Source organism: Bidens hawaiensis, unplaced genomic scaffold (assembly GCF_021521415.1).
Source record: "Bidens hawaiensis isolate Kalapana, Puna unplaced genomic scaffold, B.hawaiensis_p1.1 tig00041625_1, whole genome shotgun sequence".
Taxonomy (NCBI): domain Eukaryota; kingdom Viridiplantae; phylum Streptophyta; class Magnoliopsida; order Asterales; family Asteraceae; genus Bidens; species Bidens hawaiensis.
The window spans coordinates 106,589-130,989 of record NW_027497356.1 but is presented as its reverse complement, the minus strand read 5'-3'; the positions used below and the strand labels follow the sequence as shown (position 1 = coordinate 130,989).

The 24,401-nt window shown below is 37.3% G+C and overlaps 1 long non-coding RNA gene across 2 annotated transcripts; it reads right to left on the bottom strand.

The window, feature by feature from the left end:
- Positions 1 to 711: 711 nt before the first annotated feature.
- LOC143593039 (uncharacterized) lies at positions 712 to 2,886 on the bottom strand. Of its 2 annotated transcripts, none has more exons than XR_013146034.1 (4): positions 2,808 to 2,886; positions 2,651 to 2,697; positions 2,248 to 2,510; positions 712 to 999 (listed from the first exon to the last, which is right to left on the bottom strand). It is a non-coding gene; the product is annotated as an uncharacterized LOC143593039 (long non-coding RNA). The 2 variants fall into 2 exon arrangements; XR_013146035.1 differs by lacking the exon at positions 712 to 999 and adding an exon at positions 2,088 to 2,156.
- Between the last annotated feature and the right edge of the window lie 21,515 nt (positions 2,887 to 24,401).

Here is a 24,401-nt window from a genome sequence, read left to right as displayed (position 1 = left end):
ATGATAACTCTTGTTAAAGAATGGCCTTAACTTTTGTTGATGGTTATTGCAAAACAAACTACAATGGGAAACCATCTTCTCTTAAACTTAAACATCTTCTCTTAAACTTAAACAAAATTTTCTTATCTCAAGGCGTTATACTTGTACCCACCCGGTGAACGGGTATTTTACGTAATAATATGAAGAAAAAAAATGTATTTCTCATCATTATTAACAAAATTAAGAAAAAATGTGTCAAACAAAAGTACAAACTTTTAAGTTAACAAAAAATGAGCCCCAACAGTAAAACAAACATAAAACGATGAAAAGTATTACTGATAAAGCATTAATATGTGAGATTGTCTTTCTTACTTTCTGTTACAAAGGGATATGGTAACTAAAATATATGCATGATAAAGTAAAATTTTAATACATTGGTTTATGAATTTTCAACTATTCATTATTCTGTAGTTTATATGTTGTAACAAAACAAATGAAAATTTAAAGAGAACTTGAATATGACTATAAATTAATATCTTGAGTAAATTTTTCATGCCATCCTCCATGAATTTGTAAAACTGAAAAATTATATTCTTAGAAACAATTTAGTTAGGATGGTTATGAAAACTATCAAATACAGTATTATCCAAGTAAACATTAAAACTTGTAATTGTTTCTAAGATAAATACACAAAAAAACAAAAAAAATAAATTAAAAGAAATATTTAATGCACCTAGCTGTCGCGACCATTCATATTACCAGTAAGCTCCATTTTGGCATTTGAGTTTCGGTTTCTTGTTCAAGTTGTGTTTCACCTTAAACCGGCACGGCTTCAGTTCAAAAGTGTGTAAATGTGTACCTCTTATGGCTTTTTTTTCCCGAATCGATGTCGCGTCCATCTAACCCAACGACCCATTAGAAGCCAACATTTCTGAAAACTTAAATTCACCGACGTCGCGCGGAAGTAGCACATGGTCATGTCATAGGCCCGCTCCATCACAACCAATGTAGAATGCAAACCTAACCAATCACGAATAAAAAAACTCAGGATACTAAGGAATCTAAAACTTAAAACCATTAGAATGATTTTTAAAGCATATGAATTGTAGACAACATAAATAGTATATGTTCAAGTAATTAAATGGCATATTTAACTTGTAATGAGATTCTATGATATTCTGTGATTATTAAATTTCTAGTTAATTAGCAAGGAAATGGTAGAAAATATATAACAACACGTTTTGACCCGAATCAAAATTGATACTTTTTTAAATTGTCTCATTTTTGCCTGAACTAAAGTATGTTTTTTTTAATACGGGCCCATTTTGACCCGAACTAAATTGATACTTCTTTAAAGAGATTGTACTAACCCAAACCAAACCAACTTACTGTTTTGACCCAAACTGAGCCAACTTAATCCTTTTACAACCGCCCCTAACGCTTTGACAAAAACCAAATTGATACTTTTAAAAAAGGCATGTTTCGTTCCGAACCAAACTAATACCTTTTCTAAATGGCCCATTTTGACTCGAACTCATTTTGCTTACATTTGAACCGGTTCTGAACTCATCAGCCAAACCCACCAACCCGTTCATTTTGTCAATCTAAAGTTCATGAATCCAATTTGAAACAAAAATAAGTAATGTATATGATAAAGTATACATGTTTTACCTGCTTTTGGAGAAGATGGAAGCGATAAGAATGTTGTTAAAGAACCGGCATGGAGAGCTGAATGTAAAATCAATAAAACAGTTGTAAGCATGCCAAGAATCAGTGTACTTGCGGTAACTGCTTTGGAACTGTTTAAACCGTTGCAAGCATAATCTCAAGGTTTGGCAAAAAGACCAGTGTAACACAAATAAGCATAGTAAACTGAAATAACTGAAGCATGGTATTCTGATATAAATTAATGTAAACACTTTATTCCAAAAAACATTAATATAAACCTTTAGCGCGTATTATGATCCGCCTGCAACGTCTCCCCATTTTCCAAATCATTTTGTCCTGTAACCTAAAATATAACATGGCGTTAATAAAATGAAAGTGAAAATTCGTAACCCGTTAATCTATAATCCGTTATATCCCATTACCCATATGTTGTTAACCCGTTATGTTCTTACCCCCATTAACCCATTACCGTTAGCAATAGTAGCTTAATAATCCCACGGGCATTTAATCTTCATCCAAAAAACATGTAAAAAAATGCATATATAAGTGAAATTAAACTGCTAAGTGATTTATTAAACATGCATATAATTACAAACATACCATCTTCATCAAGTTGTCCAAGTTCTAACTACTCTCTCAAAGTGCAGACGTAATGTAAAATTAGCAATCTATATAACATTATCAAACTAATATATAATTCACACAATTAATGAATAAAGTAATTGGCAGTAGATTAACAAAAGATACAATGATTTTCAAATCAGCATGAATGCTATTAGTAATAATCTATTACCACTTTGTAGATAACGTACATGAATAAGCTTGGATTGATGATGTCGTTGAGGAACGTTCAAGGTTAAAACCTGATATTTTACAAGGTTAAACATAGAAAAATATTTAAATGCAAAACATAGAAAATCATAAATGTATGTAATTACCCCCACCATGTTACTGAAGATGGTGACAGTAACTGAGAGTCAAAAGGACAATTGTAAAATCTAACCTGTTGAGCTAAGATAGCCTTCATAAATCTTTGTCTCTCCTCCAAACCTGCATATGTTAAACATAAGTTGAATCAAATGACTTAAAATATCCTTTAATGGCAAAAAAACACATAAGTTCTTCAAATACTAAAAAAATCAAAGATTAAAAGAGATTACTTGGTTACTTGTTATAATATTCCAAAACTTGAGGTGTTTCAAAATGACCTGATAGTTTTTGTAAACTGGTAGAAAAGAGCTTCCACTTTGCGGATGTGAAAACAAAATTTGAATTGTTAGATTAAAAGGAAAGTGTAAATATAGTAAATGTAAGGAAAACAATTAGGGATTTAAAATATGTAAATCATAATTGATATATACTTAATTTGGTAGTAATAACCGAATGTAATTAGGGATTGCTTATTAATAACACAATAACAATAATAAGTCATAACTCATAAATTATATTAGAAGTCATCTTTACAAAATTAGACACATTAAGTTTATTTTAGAATCAGTTACATATTAAAAATTGAATATTTAACAAAAATAATAATTGACCGAAATAAACATAGGAAACATAAGAATATGATCAATATGAATCAATATACTAAAATGGCTGATTCATGTTTACAAAACTATACAAACTAAGTTGAATTTGAATTCAATTTGAAATCCGTATAAAATTTTTAACTTATAGTAATGATATGAATTAATGAAAATCAATTATTGTAATGTAAATTTGGTAACAATTAAACATTAAACAACTTAAAATACTAACAAATACAATAATTTATTAGGACACATATCAACTAACAATTACACATAACACATTCAAAAGATAACACCTACCATAATTTTTGTACGTAAACAATTAGACATTAAACATTAAACATTACACATTAAACATAGGAAACATATCAATTAACATAAACAATTAACAATTTAACATAATAACCTAAGAATGTTAAATAATAACCTAGGTTAATAATGTAAAAGATATGTTAAAAAAATTACATTAAACATTAACAATTGCAGTCAATTATACATTAAACCTAGCATTTGAATGTAAAATAATAACCTAGATTAATATGTAAATATAATACTAACCATTGATGTTAAGATACTAACCTAACAATGTAAAATACTAACCATACCTGTGAAGATCTGATTATCAATAGTCATGGATCTTCTTAAATCCTTTAACGGAAATAATGAAATCAATCGTTATTATCAATTAACGGACGGTTCGTTTAACCGTGGATGGCGCGATTTATAATCTGAAATCAGGTGGCGATTTGATATGAAGAACCGAATATATTTGATATGAAGAACCGAATATAATAATTATCCGATTGATATCCAATAATGGCCGATTGAATGGAGGTTTGGTTGATTAGGTTAAGCGGTTAAGTATTAAAGAGAGAAAAAGGGAGAAGAAAATAGAACTGACTTGAGGAAGAAATAAAATAAAATTGGAAACCGGGTTTTAGTGATTGATCGTAACAATAAATATGTTAATTAAGTATTTTAAATATTAGTATTTTTTATTTATTTTATTGGTAAGAAAAATAGAGAAGTGGTAATTATATTTGGAAAATAATGAAATCGTCAAATGGGAAGGGGCCATGTGGAGGCAAAGTAATTTTCTTTAATAGTATAGTAGGATTAATTATTAGATTTCATATATATTCAAATAATAAAATATATTTCAGGAATCTAAGACCATCCGTAGTTGTGCGTTGTCCGGCGCGTTTTAGGGTATAATGCCGGGGGCACACCGCCCCGCCCCCCCCCCCCCTTCGGCGTTTTGAGTTTTTTTTGGAGCGTCTTGTGTAAAACGCGAAAAACGGGCTCAAATATCAAAAATATATCCGTTAAATTCATTATAGATCTTCAATATAAATTAAAAATAGATAAAGAACAAAACCTTAATTGCAATGAATCTAGGGTTTTCAAGTATTTGCATCTGTAGAGGCTGCAGCAAGAAGAAGAAGAAGAAGAAGAAGAAGAAGAGAGACCTGCGATTTAGGGTTTGTTGGTTTATAAATAGTTGAGAGTTTTTGTTTAATCCCTATGGTACTATTTATTTATTAGTTTGAACCTTGTTTTTAATAGTATTTGCATTTAAGTCCTTGCAACTTGGTACTTTGTTAAAGAGATTTATATATAGAAAAAATTTGGAACAAAATGTGTTTACGATAATAAGATGCCATATGCCAAAATTGATATAAGAATGAATTTTAAAACTTCTACATCCGTTGTATTTTTTAATTATATATTTAATTATTTAAATGAATTATTATTTAAGAAAAACAAATAAAATTAATAGTGATTGGGCGCCACGTGGCGCATAACGCCTGGGGGTGGAGAGTTATGACTACACCCTGTTTTTGTAAAAAACCATAACTCTGACTGGGCGCCACGTGGCGCATAATGCCTAGGGGTGGAGAGTTATGACTACTCATGGTTTAACAAAATATAAAATAAAAGATAAAATAGTAATTTAAAAAAAAACAAAATTAAATAATTATAATACTTATATAGTAGCTACTTTTAACAACCATTTATATTTTATAACAACTTTTTATTGAAATAACCATATAAAAATGAGAGTTGCTTGTCAACCTTAATTCTCTACCTTCACATTATAAAGCATGTGACAATTCGACAAAACAACATTCACATCTTCACATTCTTGTTCACGTTATCACAGAACATGGATACGAACCATATGATCTATAGGAAAGGGAGCAATACATGGATACATATTTAGATTTCTCGTTTGAATTTAATTACTAATTTATATAGTTTTTATTTTTAGGAGGGTAATGTTTTTTTTTAAATATTGTTTTGTCTTTAATTTATAAACTTTAGTTCTTTATTTTAAAAGCCTAGAAGTATATAAAAGATATTATTTTTAATATTATTACATGTATTGTTTTAAAGAAAACAATTAAAATGGGCCCACCCATCTCGTACGCAAGTCTGTTTGCTTTGTCGGACCTCACCTGTCAGAGTTGACTCCACATCAGTGTGGGCCCACCCATCTCGTACGCAAGTCTGTTTGCTTTGTCGGACCTCACCTGTCAGAGTTGACTCCACATCAGTGGTGTCCACTTGGGTTCCATCCGTTTCTTGCCACATGGATCCGGACAAGGAGAAACCCCCTAGTTCGAGATGCTTTGAGAGAAAGAGAGATGGATAAGATACTTTTATTATTAGCTTTGAAAAAGTACCATTTGCGATACATAAGCCATTAATATTTCACTAGTTAACAAAGAGAAACGGAATGTCTCTGGACTTATTAGTTGGGATAAATTAGAAACATTTTTTAAAATTGTTTTAAACGGCTATTATATAGTTCGTGTTGTGAAGACAACTATACAAGGCATGTGCAGAACTTTAAAGGACAAGGAGGGGTTCCCGCCCTCTTGTTGTTAGGCTTAGAACTTCTAAATATAGCCCATATACATTCGATAAATATAGCCCATATATTTCTAATAATATATTTGATAGCCCAAACCATATCAACTAAAAGAACTAGTTATTTTTTTTAGCATATATGCTCTTTATGGTGAAAAATATTGTTTTTAAAAAATAAAATAAAATAAAATTGTAATGTATTAACTTCTAATATTTTTGACCCTTTCTATTTAATACGAGGGTTGTACTATTTTGTTGGGCTAAATGCAATTGCATGTGTGGGCTGACCTTATTTGTGTTGGGTCAAGTTAGGCCTGATAGGCTAATATAAATGCAATATGCGAAATGCAGATTGATCTTTGAGAAAATTACAGAAATAGACAAGTTTGACCAGTGATTACCAAAATAGACATGTCTATTTAGCCTACGTCTCTCTAATCATTGGATTTTTAACCAATAAACAACTGACATGTCACCGAAGCCGGCTAAAGCGGCTAAGCCTTAGCCTCCACTTTATAGGCACGGAATTTTATAAAAGGTAAACGGGCCCACCTTTAACCAATAAAAATTCGACACGTGTCAAAGGCGGCTAAAATTAGCCTACATCTATAGTTATTTAGCCGGCATCTTTGACTCTTAGCCGGCTTCGGGATACGTGTCTATTTAGTTAACCGGCTCCAAATATTCATTCTTAGCCGGCTCCAACTCGGCTTGTAGGCTAAGGCTTCACTTAGCCGCCTTCAATTTTTGTAAGGCCCCGTTACCGGTAACCCTACTTTCGTGTTGGATTTACTCATAAACACAGTTCTAAATATCAGAGTTAATTAAAAACTTTACGCGGAATATAAAACTTCATAAAACATTACATATCGATTCATAATCATGTCTTAAAACATTCCTCTTGTCTTTCAAAATCAAAACATAACTTATAAAACATATCAGATCTTCAGATGCCAGGCTTTAGTCTTCTGCCATGTGTCCTCCACTCAAGCCAGCTGTCTCAACCTACTCACCTGCGTGCATACTAAAAGTCAGCTACGCTGAGTGAGTTCTAGTTAATCATACAATACCATACAATACCTTATTACATACATACGTACTTAACCTCATAACTTTCTTTCATACACACATAAGTACTCATACCTTCATTCTTACTTACATACTTTCTTTCTTACTTACATACTTTCTTTCTTACTTACATACTTTCTTTTTATTCATAATCATACGTTTTAAAGAGCCTTTCGCCCTATAACCTCACAGATATTATAAGGGTCTGGTCCCTAACATCACAGATATTATAAGGGTCTGGTCCCTAACATCACAGATATTATGAGGGTCTGGTCCCTAACATCACAGATATTATTAGGGTCTGGTCCCTAACATCACAGATATTATTAGGGTCTGGTCCCTAACATCACAGATATTATTAGGGTCTGGTCCCTTGTTTTCGAATATTAGTAGGGTTCGATTCCCTCTTCGTTACCATACAACCATACATCATACCTCGAGTATTATTAGGGCTCGGTACCCTTTTCGTAACCATACAACCGTCATTTCCTTCTTTTATTAACTTTATTACGTTCATACACATAAACATACATATCATACTTGCCATATTTATAACGTTACAACCTGACAGTACGTGCAATATCCGAAGATCGTTCACGAACCATCAAGCAATCATTCATACATATCGCATATATCACATATGGCTTTATAACGTTACAACCTGACAGTACGTGCAATATCCGAAGATCGTTCACGAACCATCAAGCAATCATTCATACATATCACATATATCACATATGGCATACACTTATCACTTAGGATAAATGTATTAACAACACATCAAGTATGCACACAGCCCCGAAAATATAACAAGGAATGGGGCTAGAAACTCACCTGGATCCTGTTACGTTCGCCGTTGATCGTAATTCCTTTCTTTAACTGGGCTCGGCTAACTGTATAATATTTACACATATCAATTAACTACTACTACTCGTTTTGTATTTCTATCTATATATGACCCACAACGAACGGGGGTCCGGGGGCAGCGCCCCTGGCAGCGGGGTTCTAGGGGCGGCAGCCCCTAGCGGGGTCCAAGGGGCAGAGCCCCTGGCTGGGGTTAAGCTGCCAGGTCAGCTTGGAAAATTTTTATTTTCGATAACTGCCTTAACACATTTTCCATTAGGTTTTTAATTTATTTTATAATCGAACTTCACTTCAGGCGAAGTTAAACCTTAGGCGAACTTGGCTTCAGGCGAAGTTAAACCTTAGGCGAACTTGGCTTCAAGCGAAGTTAAACCTTAGGCGAACTTGGCTTTTAGGCGAAGTTAAACCTTAGGCGAACTTGGCTTTTAGGCGAAGTTAAACCTCAGGCGAACTTGGCTTTTAGGCGAAGTTACCATTTCAGCGAAGTTGCCATCAGGCGAACTTGGCTTCAGGCGAACTTATCATCAGGCGAACTTGGCTTGCAGGCGAAGTTCATCAGGCGAACTTAGCTTGCAGGCGAAGTTCATCGCTTGAAGGCGAAGTTGCCCAGATGAAGGCGAAGTTGTCGCGCTGCAGATCTGTTTGCCCATAACTCCTTCGTTTCTTAGCCAAATAACTCGATTTTGGTACCCACGGAATCGTATGATCGGCGCCTACAAATCCCAACCATCAAATCGGCCTAAAATCGACGTTTTAGGGGTCCGATTTGGGCAGTTGTGTTTCGGGTCCGATTAACCCGTCAAATCCTAACCATTTTCAGTAATATTAGCTTTGCGGGATTAGTTCTTACCTTTCCAACTCAGATCTACCAGCAAAAATCTCGGGTCTCGACTTCGGATCTCGGTCGGTTATGTGTGCTTTTGAGTGTGTAAAAGAGAAAGATGGAAATAAAATGATATCTTGGGCTTGGGATGGGTATTTATAAGCCCACGGACCCAAGGCCCATTCTCATTTAACCCATCTTACGTAATCTAAGCCCATGACCCGTTCCTTACTCGACATTAAATAACTAAAACGTGAAATCACTAAACATAACTTTCTTTATTCAACATTATAAATTTTAGGATGTTACAATTTTTTCATTTAGCCGTCTAATTTTAGCCGCCAAAAATTGAATATTTTACTTACCTTACCAACTCTATTAAATATTTAGCCGATTTCACTTAGCCGTCTTCTTAGCCAGTGTAAATTTAGCCCCCAAAATTAAATATTTTACCTACTCATTTAATTATTTAGCCGGCTTCTTTTAGCCGCCAATTTTTTTTCTCCTAGCCAGCATGTTTTAGCCATCAGCAATAAATACTTTACCTACCCAAATTTAATTTTTCGTCGTTAACAAACATATTTTTTAAAAAAATGAGTATCTTATGATAAGAAAGTAAAAAACTTTGAGAGGGTGAAGATAGTTTTATAAGATGTAGGGAATATGGTTATATAGTGACGTTAACAAACATAATTTTTTAAAAAATGAGTATCTTATGATAAGAAAGTAAAAAAGTTTGAGAGGGTGAAGATGGTTTTATAAGATGTAGGGAATATGGTTGTGTTGTTTTATAAAAATGGTTGGTGAAAAATTAAATTTGGGTAGGTAAAGTATTTATTGCTGATGGCTAAAACATGTTGGCTATGAGAAAAAAAATCGGCGGCTAAGCGAAGCCGGCTAAATAATTAAGTGAGTAGGTAAAATATTTAATTTTGGGGGCTAAATTTACACCGGCTAAGAAGACGGCTAAGTGAAGCCGGCTAAATATTTAATAGAGTTGGTAAGGTAAGTAAAATATTCAATTTTGGCGGCTAAATTTACACTGGCTAAGAAGACGGCTAAGTGAAGCTGGCTAAATATTTAATAAGGTTGGTAAAATATTCAATTTTGGCGGCTAAAATTAGACGACTAAATGAAAAAAATTGAAGACGGCTAAGTGAAGCCTTCAAGCCGAGTTGGAGCCGGCTAAGAAGGAATATTTGGAGCCGGCTAACTAAATTGACACGTATCCCGAAGCCGGCTAAGAGTCAAAGATGCCGGCTAAATAACCATAGATGTAGGCTAAGTTTAGCCGCCTTTGACACGTACCGAATTTTTATTGGTTAAAGGTGGGCCTGTTTACTTAGCCGCCTTAGCCGGCTTCGGTGACGTGTCAGTTGTTAATTGGTTAAAAAACCAATGATTGAAGAGATGTAGGCTAAATAGACATGTCTATTTTGGTAAATTATTGGTCAAACTTATTTATTTCTGTAATTTTCCCTTGATCTTTTGTGATGAATCAAGCTATATTTGAGTATTTGACGTTATTAGGTTAGGAGTTAAGGTGAAGCTAACATACAAATAGAAAAAAATGTGCGAAGCGTGCGAATTATAAACGAAATTTGAGGCGATGACATTTTTGTAAATAAGTGGAAATTATGTTTGTAGTGTAATTACACAATGACTCAAATAACTCAAGAAAACACGTAGTGTAATTTAATTAGGCTATACTTTTTACAAAACACTACTTGTTTCAACTAGAGTAATTATATTGTAAGTAGAGTGATTGTTGAATCTGGTTCTTCTTCCTCAAATTAGGGGTGTTCACGTTTTGATTTCAAACCGTGAAATCGCCCAAACCATTCATCGGTTTTGTTTCATGGTCCGTTTTCCTCTTTGACTTTCGGTCGGGCGGTTTCAATAATTTCAAACCATAGTGAACGGTTTGGTTTACGGTTTATACCGGAAACCGGTCGAATAAAAGCGGAACAGACTGTAAAATTTTACAATATATATTTATATTTATATATTCCACATTCTGATATTTAATCATCTGTATTTCTAAATTCTAAAACAAATCTAAGCCGTCCATATTAGATCCAAAACATATTTAAGTCTAGTTGTATACCAATGTACATCAAAACTACTATATTATAAACTTATAACCATATGTAACCTGCTGATATATTAGTGATTTTTCACAATAAAGCGATCAAACTTCTTTATGTATTTAGACTGCATTTTGTTTTGTATCGATAGTGTATTTTTTTATGGCTCGCTATATCCATTTTGAATAGCCTTTTTATTGTGTATTTTATTATTTATTTATAAAGGATCTAATACATCAAAACCATGAAACCAAACCGGAACCATATCGTAAGTAACAGTTTGGTTCGATTTTAATATTCCATGGTTCGGTTCATGATTCTCAAAACTGTTACTATCGGTTTGGTTCACGATTTTTCCTAAAAACCGTCAAAACCGGATCGTGAACACCCCTACCTCAAATAGCCTGCTTCAAAATCACCCCTTTACCTACAAACTGATTGGTAAATCGCATGCTTTGCTGTTTCAGTTGATTGATTTCTCACCTATGTAACTGCAATTGATCAATTGATTGATCGATTGAAAGTAATTTCAGTTAGTCACATGCAAAAATCAGCGTTGTTTCAAGGAACTTTGCAAACAAAAATTAATTGGCAAACAAAATTCATGTTTTGATTTCTTCAATTGATCGATTGATTAAGTATTTTCAGTTAATTGATTGGTTCAACAGATCAGTTGATTAGTTGCTTTAAAAGCTTTAACAATCGATGAGAAACATGGATGCTTTAATTTATCAGCGGAGAAATTGATTAGGTATTTCGCTTCGTTGATCAGGGATGCTTCAACGCTTCGCACTGATTGGCGAAATTGAAAATTGCGTGATTATGTCGTTTTCTTCATTTCTCACGTCTAGCACGTTAATATAATTTGTATTTGATCCAAACCCCATGAGTTAACGTAAATACTAGTGCGTAATAAAGAGATTAACATCTACACGAATGTAACCACCGACATTTATAAGTTTAACATGTGTGTATGTGTATAAAAGAATCTAAAATATATAATTAACAACACACCTATACATCCTATATACGTAGAGCCGGCCACAAGGGCTGGCAGGGTAGTTGACGGCCACAGGCCCGACACCCCGCTAGGCCTGAATTTTTTTTTTTTTTAAAATATTATATGTATTTTTATGAAAAAAAATATGTATAATCAATGTTTCAACACAAGTACATAACTACTAGCTTGGTCTAGTGGCAAAGAGGTATGACAGACATCTAACCAAGAGGTTGTGGGTTCAAGTCTTATTTGAAACATTTTTAAGTTTATTTTTATACAAAAGTTTTTTACACAACTCAAATCATAACCAAGTAATCTCATTGAAAATTAAATTGTTTAAACCCAACAAAATGTTCATTTTACTTAAGACCCAAAAAAAAATTACGCCTTTGGCTAAAAAAATTTTCGCCTTCTCAGAGCCGGCCTTGTATATACGTATAGGTTAAAATGTTGGAAATAACCCGTTAATATGCCCTTATGAATCATTTGAGTAACCTTACTAATATGACATAAGCAGTCCATGATAATCATTTAATGGTATTACTTGTAAGTGTTGATTAGTTTAAGGGGCTATTAAGATTTTCATTTAGGTACCTTTAATTAAAAATAAGAGTATACTTTATATAACTCATCATCATCATCATCATCATTGATCATAAGAGTGGAGTATAACCTAAGGACACCATTGAGTATTCTCAATCATCCATCCTGTTAAGGTACCATAACGGGAATCATGGTTTCATCCTTCATTCCTTTTCAAAGATAACGATTTCCACAAGTATGATTATATTGATTTTTGATTATGTTAACGATTTCCACAAGTATGATTATATTGATTTCCACAAGTATGTTTATTGATTGAATAAACATGACTAGGTTTTCTATGTTTTGACCCATGTTTAAGGATATAATTAAGGATATAATCAACATAAATTAAAATATGTAAAGAGATTAGCATTTACATGGATGTAAGTACCTATATATAAAGACTCGCATATGCAGTTACGTGTGAGCAGTTTAAATTTTTTTGAAAAAATGTGTAAAGAACTTAAGCCATTACATAGGTTGAAAACTAAACAAAAAAATCATACCATGAACACAAAATTATATATGCCTCCAGATATCTCACTTATAGGGCTGTTCACAGGTCAAGCCGAACATAACTGAAGAAACACTAAGTGACCCCGGCAGATTACGGATAATCTTAGGGTTAAGTAGATGTTTCCCACGAGGGTTAGGTCAGGCAAAGATGGTTATTCTTCTTGACCTGCAAAACAGACACCGTGAGCTCGTCACTGAAAGGGGGGGGGGGGGTTCCTCCTTGTGACCACCTGTAGGTTCCCAGCCGGATCTACACGAGATATCGCGTTCTACGTAGGTGCAGAATCCCCACGTAAGACGTTACGAGTATAGAAAACGATACGAGCTAACACACGATACGATAATCAAACACACGTTGTATTCCAACCGTAAACACGTGATACTATGATCACTGAATACAAACTCTCTGACTCGAATACACGAATAAACTGGAATTCTTATGAATAAGCCGTAAACAAAACAGCTTATATAGACACGACAACTTCGCCTGGCATGTTCAGGCGAAGTTGTCCCTAACTTCGCTTGTCTAACAAGTTCGCCCATATCAGCGAACTTGTTAGCAACTTCGCTTACATACAAACACAAATCTAACTAACACGATTACAGACACTTGACACTGAACTACTGACATCATGCACCAACAGACTCCCCCTTGGCAGTAGCTTCATCTCTTTAGCTTCAAACACGTGTCTTGTAATCTTCTATCTTCAAGCATGCACTCCTTCTCGAACACAAACTGATACTATTCTTTGATATTTCCTCGCTTCGTCTTTCCAAGCAGGAATATAAAATATCTTCTTTTCATTCAACACCTGCAAATCAGCTTGCGAAAAATTTACCAAGTGCATCGGATCATAAACTCTTAGCACCTCTTGTTCATCCTCGTCTTCCATCACTGCCTCAGCTGTCTCACAATCTACATACCACCACTTCAGGTCTTTAAGCACATCCTTGGGCATTAATTTCATCGGTACTTCTTTCAAACACCGGATCGGTTTATACTTCATAATCATCCAAGGTTTTCCGTCAGCTCTTAAACCTCTATCCTTGTCTTCAACAAGTTTTCCTTTTTGTGGTTTCAACAGCTCAAATTTCTTCTCTTTTATACTCTCTTTCCACACAATCTTTCCAATGACTCTAGCCATATTATCGTCACTTCTGTTAATCAACCCCAATCTGGCTAAGTCTTTCACTTCACGTTCTGGCAGTGTATTCAACGATCTCAACATCCTTCTAAAGTACTGAACACCGTCATACCTTTTAATCACGAAGAGCCTCAACTGCTCATCATATATCCAGCAAATAATTCCTTTCTTCGCTTCAGCATAACCTTTAATGTTGTAACTCTTCTTAAACATTGTAGGAACCGCTGGTTTCTTCGTTTTGACGAACCACTGAGCATAGCCTTCTTTCCATCTAGGCTGCTCTTCCCATTCAGTTTCATCACTTGCCATCTCTTTACTCATATCTGCTTTCTCAACATCTGGTATGTCATGCTCAATATTTTCCTCAACTATCTCTCCCTCTTCTATCTCTGTATCAATCACAATCTCTTCTCCAATCTTCTCTATCTCATCACTCGGTAGTACATCATCATCACCAACCAAACCATCATCCATCTCCTCTACGTCCACTACCACCACATCATCACCACCAGCTGCAGTTGTCGACTCCCCCTGAGTTGTGGAAGTTCCAAGAGCTTGATCAGTTCTTGGCAACTCACCACCTGCACCTTTCGATGCATTGGGATCATCGTCTCTATCATTTCGTCTCTTGGTCCTCAACTCATCGCCTTTACAGCTCGTCTCCCCCTGAGATGCCAAGAACTCCTTGAAAGCATCTATGATTTTTCCATGTTCTACTAGCAGGGACGACTGCATCTGATTCTCTGCAACTAGGCGTTGAATAGCCTGGGTCTGGATAAGATTAATCCTTGACTGCTCTGCCACGACTCGTTCAAGTGCTGCTATTCGTTCAGAGTCTGATAGGGTTGCATCGAAATCGAACCTCATATGTGATATATCTTGAGTGTACTGAGGAGGGATTTCCGATGTCACCGGGACCTCAGAAGTAGAAATAGACGTAACCGCAGGTGGTATCGTCACCGATAACCCTGCAGTGGCCACAACAGTCGACTCGATAAATTGTGCCACGACCTCCGATGGAGTAACAGTCGGAGGCGGCAATGAAACGATCTCAGGAGTCGAAAGTTGGAAAGTAGTGGGTGGGAGGCCAAATGTAGATGAGGTAGCCACCACGGGAACAACCGTATCGCTTGGTCTTGTAACCTGTAGTGATGAGGGAACCATTGTCATGCCAGATAGTGCTGGTGGAGTGAAACGTACCACCCTAGAGCTCTCACCGGCTCCCGATCCTGCACCTATCTGTTCCCTTCTTGACCTCCGGATCAACTGTTGTACCTCTTCCTCATAATCTGACTCGCTGTCATCATCTGTTCTCTTTCTTTTCCCATGTAGTCTTTCTCGAGTTACCATAATCCTTCTTGCCTCTGCCACTTCATCATCAGAATCAGAACCAGCCACCGTAGCAGCTGTCCTAGTAACATTCACACCCGAAGCACGTTCAACCGGGACCTGTACGTTCTCCTCTGGATCCACCCGATCCATGTCAAAAAATCCCTGACCGCCAAACGCTGCGTCAAGGTCAACGTTCTCCTCCGGTGACACAACAGGAGCAGCAGGTATAGCTTGAGGTGCTCCTGCCTGTTGTGATGCCGGGTCCCTAAACTCGTCCCCACGAGCAGGCACATACCCCGGGTTGATCAAGTTCCCAAAAAGTGGAGTATGTCGAGGACGGAGCTCAGGTTTGCTCCTCGCACCGGAGGATCTACATTGGGCGAAGATCCGTTTATTCACACTCTCAACGTATCGGATCGGACGGCGCTGAGGAAGCGTTGGAGCAACATGATTCAAGATCATTTGAAGAAATCTTGGATACATGATAAATCGCTCACGCGCCATCGCTCTTCTTTGACGATCAATCTCATAAAAGACCATCTGACTAAAGCTGTATCGCTTGTTGTAAGTCAGAGCAGTCATCGCTGACTGCATGGTCGCGCCCATGCCATCAGTGCCCGCCTTTCTCCCTGACATGCAAACTATCATAACATGCATGAGAAAGCGCTACTGGTCAAGTAAAAATCCTTTCCTTCTCTGCGTATCCCCCAAGGGACCAGAGTATCCCATTCTCAAAAACGCTCCATCACGGAAAGGAGCTACAAACTCTGTCGGGTCATCCCTTGTCTCATTTCCAAACCGTAAAGCCGCCCGGATTTGTTCAGAAGAGAACTGAACAATCTGATTGTTTACTGTTGCGCGCATTACCGGGGGTTCGACTCTACAATCATATTCCACGGTCTGCCAAAAATCCTCAATGTTGGGCAAGGATATCGGCAGAGTTGTTGTAATCGCGTGGAATATCCGCGAGCGTAACAGAAACGTGATGATTTCGCGGAAATCATCAACTCCGCTCGCCTCCGGGTCTAATGTTATATACATGTTGTGACCCGGGAAGAACTGTCTCTGGTTATCACCTCCGTCATCACCGCCTGCACCACCTGCTCCAGCTACAGCAGCCATATCTGCAACAAACAGGCTAAGTTAGATAAACATCAAAGCAAATCACAAGTTCGCCTGTTACCATAAGCGAAGTTGTGATCTATTCTGTATAGGCGAAGTTAAAGGTGGGGCGAAGTTGGGAAACAACTTCGCTTCAACTTGAACTTCGTCTGATAACTGTTAAGTAAAATGGTCCAGGCGAAGTTAATGATAACTTCGCCTAACCACAACATCGCCTCATAAACTGTTTCAAAATCTATAATCAGGCGAAGTTAAACCTCAGGCGAAGTTACGGATAACTTCGCCTAACCTGTAACTTCGCCGAATTCGAATCGGCAACAGTTAGGATAATCGAACGACGTGTAGATGATGATTTTGGAGATCGAGGACTCCGTAACACATGATTTTATGAAGTTTTAGACGTTCAAGTAAATTACTATCACGTAATAACAAGTTTGAAATCGGGTGTTTAAGGTTTTGAAAGACGAGGTCGAGAATCGAGTCGAAACGACCGATGATTAACCTCAAAAACATTGATTATACGAAACTAGAAACCTTACACACCTTTAATCACGGATTGGAATCGAAATAAGAACACAGATGATTGAGATCGATAAGTTCGCTAAGGTTTCGGAGTATAAGTTCGCTGGTTTTGAAATAATGAAACTGTTCGACCTAAAAACTTCTTTATATAGGGTCAAAGTTAGTACAGGCGAAGTTATCGATAACTTCGCCTATTCCAGGCGAAGTTATGAACAAGTTCGCCGGTATTTACAAAACAAACCCCTATACTTTGAACAATTTTCAATAAAGTTTTAAAAACTTCCTTTAAAGCGTTAAATGATACGATCAAGACCAAGTAACCACGTATAAAATCATACAACGACATAAGTAACGAAAATTTGAAAAAATAAAGTACACGGGATCAAATTTCAGTCTCGACAGGGACTACCATGTTTTAGAAAAGATCCGAACAGGAATCATACTAATTACGTGACTGTCACATAGATCCGTGTTCAGCTGTATTATGACATAAAGAAACAGGTTGTAAGCAGGTAATATACTTAAAGTGGTTTTCATTGTTTCTGTGATACGGGTTAGGTTCAATTAAGCTCAAAACTTAAGTGAGCGACAACTCAGAGATTATGATGCCTCCTATCTATTCTCAAAGCGTATTTGGCTTTCCCCAAGTCACCCCGAGTTGACCTCGACCCGTAGTGTCTGATTAAGTAGTAATTACTCTTCGATCTTAGACTCTGCTTCCCGTTCACCTTCTTGCGTCTTGATTGAGAATCATTAACATTATGAACTCTAGAAATAATTTTTTTTTTTATTTATTTAACATGTATATACACAACTTCAAGTAGAAAATAACTGCAAGTCCCGAATCTGGATCATTGCAGCGTCTTGACACGCTATCTTCACGGGAATCAGAACACTCACGGGTTTGTGTATGACTGGGTAATCGCTTTTCTGCCTATCATTCGGAAAGATATATATGAAGACATGCACAACTCTTAAGGAGTTTCCATGTAAAATCGAGTAGATTTAGTTAGTATCACTTCTACTTTTACGCACCATAAAAAGCTACCATGACATACAATGACTGTTCTAAAGTCTTTTAAGCCTAATAACTTTACTAGTTAAGCACACAGAATCGGTATATCTATCATTTTCCAAGGTTGGATCAATTTTCTGTCAAACATAGTAAAGTAACTTCTTACGAAGTAGTAGACTTGAAAAATAATTTCATCTCCTGGAAAGAAAAAATTTAACTTCAATCGCCCCGACCAAATCAAAGTCTTCAGGTAAACGGCTAACCCGAAGATCCAATGGATCAGCTGGACCGACCACATACAAGTATGTGTCCTTCTAACTAAGTATGATCGACTAATTTTCAGCGAAAGAATGAAAACACATCATAAACCGCCCCGGTCACTTTCAGTCATCTGGTTAATGGCTATCCTCATATTCTACAAGTAGAAATGAGGACCAAACATATCTGAAGACATGTCCTTCAAACTGAAGCAACCGACATAATTCTAAGCGATAGTGACGTTTTTTTTTTTTTTTAAACAAAAACACACGACATGGTTACTCGGGAGTGATCATCCCATTCAGCTCAACAAGGTTTTGAAATCTAGTTTTGTCAAACGCTTTCGTGAACAAGTCAGCGAAATTATCTAACGTGTCAACCTTTTCGAGCACAATCAGCTTCTTCTCAGCACAATCCCGTATAAAATGATGACGAATGTCAATATGTTTAGTTTTACTGTGCTTTACGGGATTGTTAGTTACTGAGATAGCAGCAGTGTTATCAATGCAAATAGGAGTAAGTGAGAAATTCAGACCATAATCGCGCAACTGTTGTTGAATCCAAAGAACCTGGGAGCAGCAGTTGGATGCTGCCATGTATTCTGCTTCACAGGTTGAAATTGCGACTGAGGTCTGGTTCTTGCATTGCCACGACACTAGTCTGCCACCAAGAAACTGACATCCACCAGTTGTAGACTTCTGACTCTGATTGCACCCTCTATAGTCAGAATCTGTGTAAGCGACTAGCTCCAAGTCTCCTCCTTTCGAGTACCACAACCCTAGCTTCGGCTTGCCTTTGAGATACCGCAGTATCCTCTTCGCACCCTTCAAATGAGATTCTTTTGGGTTTGCCTGAAAGCGTGCACAAAGACAAACAGCAAACATTATATCAGGCCTAGAAGCAGTTAAGTACATTAAAGAACCTATAATAGCCCGATATTGGGTTGGGTCCACGTCTGCATCGTTGTCTGAATCAGCACCCAATTTGTGATTGACGCAGACTGGAGTATCATATGGAGTGCTGTCCTCCATCTTGAAGCGTTTGAGAAAATCATGGACATACTTCGTCTGATGAATGAACATCCCGTCTTTCTTCTGATCAACCTGCAATCCTAAAAAGAAAGTTAGTTCACCCATAGCACTCATTTCAAATCTCTTCTTCATGACGGCCTCAAACTCCTGACACATGGCGACCTTTGATGCAGCAAAGATAATGTCGTCCACGTAGACTTGCACCAGTAGAAAGTTGCTCCCTTTTCTCTTGAAGAACAATGTGCTATCAATCTTACCTCTTTCAAACTCATTCTCAAGCAAGTAATCTGATAAGGTTGAATACCAGGCACGAGGTGCCTGATGTAGTCCATACAGCGCTTTCTTAGCTTGTACACGTGATCGGGAAAGTCAGGGTCAGGAAAACCCGGAGGTTGCTCAACGTACACAACCTCATCGACTTTACCATTTAGGAACGCACTCTTCACATCCAACTGAAAAACCTTCATCTCCTTATGAGCAGCAAATGCCAAAAACAAACGAATGGCTTCCAATCTTGCCACAGGAGCAAACACCTCATTGTAATCAATCCCCTCTTGCTGATTAAAGCCTTTAACAACCAGCCTCGCCTTGTTCCTGATAACAATCCCTTTCTCATCTCTCTTGCATTTGAAGACCCATTTTGTGCCTATCGCATGCACATTCCTTGGTTTTGCAACCAAGTTCCATACTTCCATTTTCTTAAACTGAGCTAACTCTTCTTGCATGGCTTCGACCCACGAGCTGTCCTTAAGAGCCATTTGATAGTTCTTTGGTTCAATCTGGCTGATAAAGCAGGTGTACAAGCACTCGTTGATTATGCCTGATTCTTTAATGCTTGTGTAAACACAGGTGTGCTCATTCAAGCTTTTTCTTGTTTGTACACCATCGGACAGATCACCTATCACATTCTCCAAAGGATGATCTTTGTGAATTCTCGTAGTCGGAACCGAACTGACATTCAGATTATCTTCCAAGTTCGAAGATAGCTCATCAATGAGTGATTGATGTTGAGAGTGAAACGGATTGATGAATTCCTCTTCAGTAGAGGCAGCAGGGGTATTGACAGCATTTGACGAGGAAGGCTGACATTCATCATACTGTGGTCGTTGCACCAAAGTGTCTTCCTCATTGCATATCATCTTCGTAGCAATTCTTTCCTCAACTTCTGCAAAATCCAGATAAGGTATGTTAAAAGATTTAAAAAGTCTATCATAGTCGAAAACCCCAGCGGGTCCCGTGCTTGGTTTTGGTGATTTGTAACTTGTGATATCAGTGTTACACACCACCTCAACCTTGCTGGTCGATGTATTAAAGACCCGTCTGTTGGGAGTCCCAACAACGTATCCGACTAAGATTCCTTCGTCGGCTACTTCACCAAATTTAGAATTGGTCTTTAATATCGAACACGGGGACCCGAATGGTTCAAGACCACTCAAGTTGGGCTTTCTCCCATGCATAAGTTCATAACAGGTTTTATTTAATCTTTTAACATTTAACACTCTATTAAGGATATAATAGGCTGTTGCAACAGCTTCAGCCCAGAACACCACGGGAAGTTTCGAATCAGCCAGCATGGTTCTGGCTCCTTCAATTAAGGTTCTGTTCTTCCTCTCAACCACTCCATTTTGTTGCGGTGTATACGGTGCGCTGTATTGGTGTTCTATCCCCTTCTGTAAGCAGAAGATCTCCATCTCATAGTTCTTGAACTCAGTTCCATTGTCACTCCTGATGAATTTAACCCGTTTCCCCATGATATTCTCAACCTTGGTAATCAAATTCTTTACCATCTGCACTGTTTCATCCTTTGACTTCAGGAAATATACCCAGGAATATCGAGAGAAATCATCAGTGATCACCAAGCAGTAAGATGTTCCTCCTAGACTTCTTACATTCACGGGACCGAAGAGATCCATGTGAAGTAATTCTAGGGTACTGACAATTGAATTGACCTTCTTGGTGTGATGGGATTTCTTGTGTTGCTTTCCCTTTTTGCATGATAAGCATTTGTCTTCAAAGTTGAAATTCTTCAAGGGAACACCCAGCACAAGCCCATTTTTGACAAGGTAGTTCATTTTCCGAAGATGAATGTGCCCCATTCTCCTATGCCACAACTCGGACTCCGATTCAGTTGCTTTTGACAGAAGACACGATTCTTCTGTGGCCATCTCAGTAGACCTCATGTCCATGATATACGTATTCTTCACTCTTGGAGCCTTCATAACAATCCAATCCTCTGGTATCTTAAAACCAGGATATAGCACGATCGCCTCATTCTTTGTAAAATGTACGGTGTACTCTTTGTCACAGATCTGCGAAACACTCAGCAGATTGTGCTTCAGTTCTTCAACAAAATTTACTTTCTCCAAAGTCATCTTTCCATTCGACACAGTCCCTATTCCTGTAATCCTTCCACCGCTCTCTCCTGCGAAACTCACTCTTCCTCCTTGAATAGGTTTCAAGTCGTGTAACAATTTCTTGTTACCCGTCATGTGCCGGGAACAGCCGCTATCCACAATCCATTGATTGTTGGCAGCCCTGTTCAACTGTTCCTGCACGATTAAAGCAGATGATTAAAATCTGGGGACCCAAGACCGATTGGTCTTGTGTCGATACATCCCGTACCTTGGCTGTCCAAAGTTAGTATCATAATAATTTCTGTGAGTCCTAACAGGATACCTTCTTGTGGATTGACTATGAGGCCATCCAAACCTTCGTGAATTAAAAGAATTATTACTTAAGGTTTGGTTGTTAGCAGTGAAAAACTGAGATCTATTTCTTTGAAAACCTTGATTAGTCCAATTTCTGAATTTTGATGGGTTTTCATTTTTACCATTATATTGATTAACGTTAGTTCTTTTCTCAAATTTTGAAGTCCTCACACATCTGAATTTATGCTTCAGAGGGCAATCAGCAACAAGGTGTCCGAAATTGATTACATCTAAAACAACTCTTGTGTCCAACTTTCTTATCAAAAGTTGTCTTAGATGTTGAGGCTGTATTACTGCCCGTTTGTCTCACATATGGTGGGACATACGGGTTTAGTGGAGACTTCTTTTCAGGTGTTTTATTTTTCTCTCCACTTTTTGGTTACACTTCCTCTTGTTTTGTCTCACTCGACTCAGAAGACTTGTCTAAGTTAGATGAGACAGGACTCGGAGCAGAAATCTTAACACTTGCAACAGGCTTACTAACTTCTGGTTCTTTAATAGTAACTTTAACTAGAACTGTCTGACCATAGTCAACATCAACAGATTTCTGATTACTAGGATCATAAGTGTAATTATGATTGAAAGGTGGTGGAACTTCATGATAACCAATTCCTCCCCTTTTTGGGGAACCTTGATCACTAACGAGGTGATCAAGTATAGCGGAGGAATTTCTGAATTGCTCAAGTTTCCTGTTAAGTTCCACCACTTTTACCTGGTGATCAGCTATCTGTTTTTCCCTTTCAGCTATTAGTTTGGTTTTCTCTTCTAGTACTTCATAGCTAAGATCAATCACTTGAATTTTTTCAGCAAGCTTTGCTTTAAGACTTTTAATATCTTTCTCACTAGCTTTAATTTTTACTTTGTAACTATTTTCTCTAGCTTTAGTGAAATGATGATCTTCTTTTAGAGTTTTAAATTGCGCATCCAAACTAACAAACTGATCAGTTATAGTTGTCAGTTGTTCAGACAGATGTTCACACTTAGTACAAGGGAGTTCGGTACTTACCTCGGAGAGCTGGTCTGCCACATCTGCCATGTAAGCTTCATTTTCGCCAGTTCCCTTCTCACTATCTGCAGTTTCGATGTTTGCCAAATTGGCCTGTTCAAATACTTCTTCAACATGCAGATTACAGTTGTACTCCTCGTTCTGTCTGGAAATCATGGCTCTATAGTCATTACCACTACCACTCTGCTGTGTAGATCTGTTTTGACTGCGTTCTACACGTTCATTTTTGCACTCTTTTGCAAAGTGGCCATTCTGCTGACAGTTGTAACAGCGAACCTTCGACTTATCAAACCCTGGCCTCTCACCGACAAACTTCCTGCCAGTCTTCTTCATGAACCTCTTAACCCTTCTCACAATCATAGCCAACTGCCACTGCAGATCCATCTCCTCCAGATCATCAGCATCGATTTGATCATAGTCTTCATCCAAAATTGCAGGATCAACAATCTTACCCTGAATGTAATTCTCATACGAAGCAATAAAAGATGCATAGAGAGCAAACTGCTGTTCAGCAGATTTAACACTCATGGGCATCTTCGAGTAGTTGTTGTTTGAAACACTTGGGGAAAAACTACTCTTGGTCGCTTGAGGTTGAGAAGCATTTGATCCTCCAGCTACAAAGCACACATCACCGTTCATGTTGAGAGATACATGTCCTTCGTGTGTTGAGTTAGCGCCTGACTCTCCCTTAGAGTAATAAGCAGATGATTCAGTTTTAGAACTTGATCCTGAGTTAACCTTTGCACCATACATACCCGGATCTTGAACCTGATCGGTAGGTGTCTCCTTTCGTACCATGTTCAGTTCAAACATTCTTAGCTTGTCAACTGCTGTCTCCAGGTCATAGTCAACAAAGTCTTTGTCTTCTCTCATCAACACAGTATACATCTCCCATTTCGGTGGGAGAGCATCAAGAAGCTTTTCAACAATCTCATCTTCTTTGTAAACAATTGAATAGTTGCTGAGTTCAGTCATCAGATGATAATATCTAGTGATGATATCATCAAGTGATTCATTCTTCAGATACTTGAAGACCGAGAATTGGGTTTTTAGAAGTTTAATTTTCGATGCACGAATTCCCACATTGCCCTCAAACCGGTTTTCAAGCGCTTCCCAAAGCTCTCTGGCAGTTTTATACTTTCTGAAAGTGTGCAGAATCTCTTGTGGAAGAGCCATTGTAATTGCTGCATGAGCTTTGCTTTCGGCCTCATACATTTTCTTCTCTTCTTCTTCCATCTCTTTGTATTTCTTGATCTGATCACGACC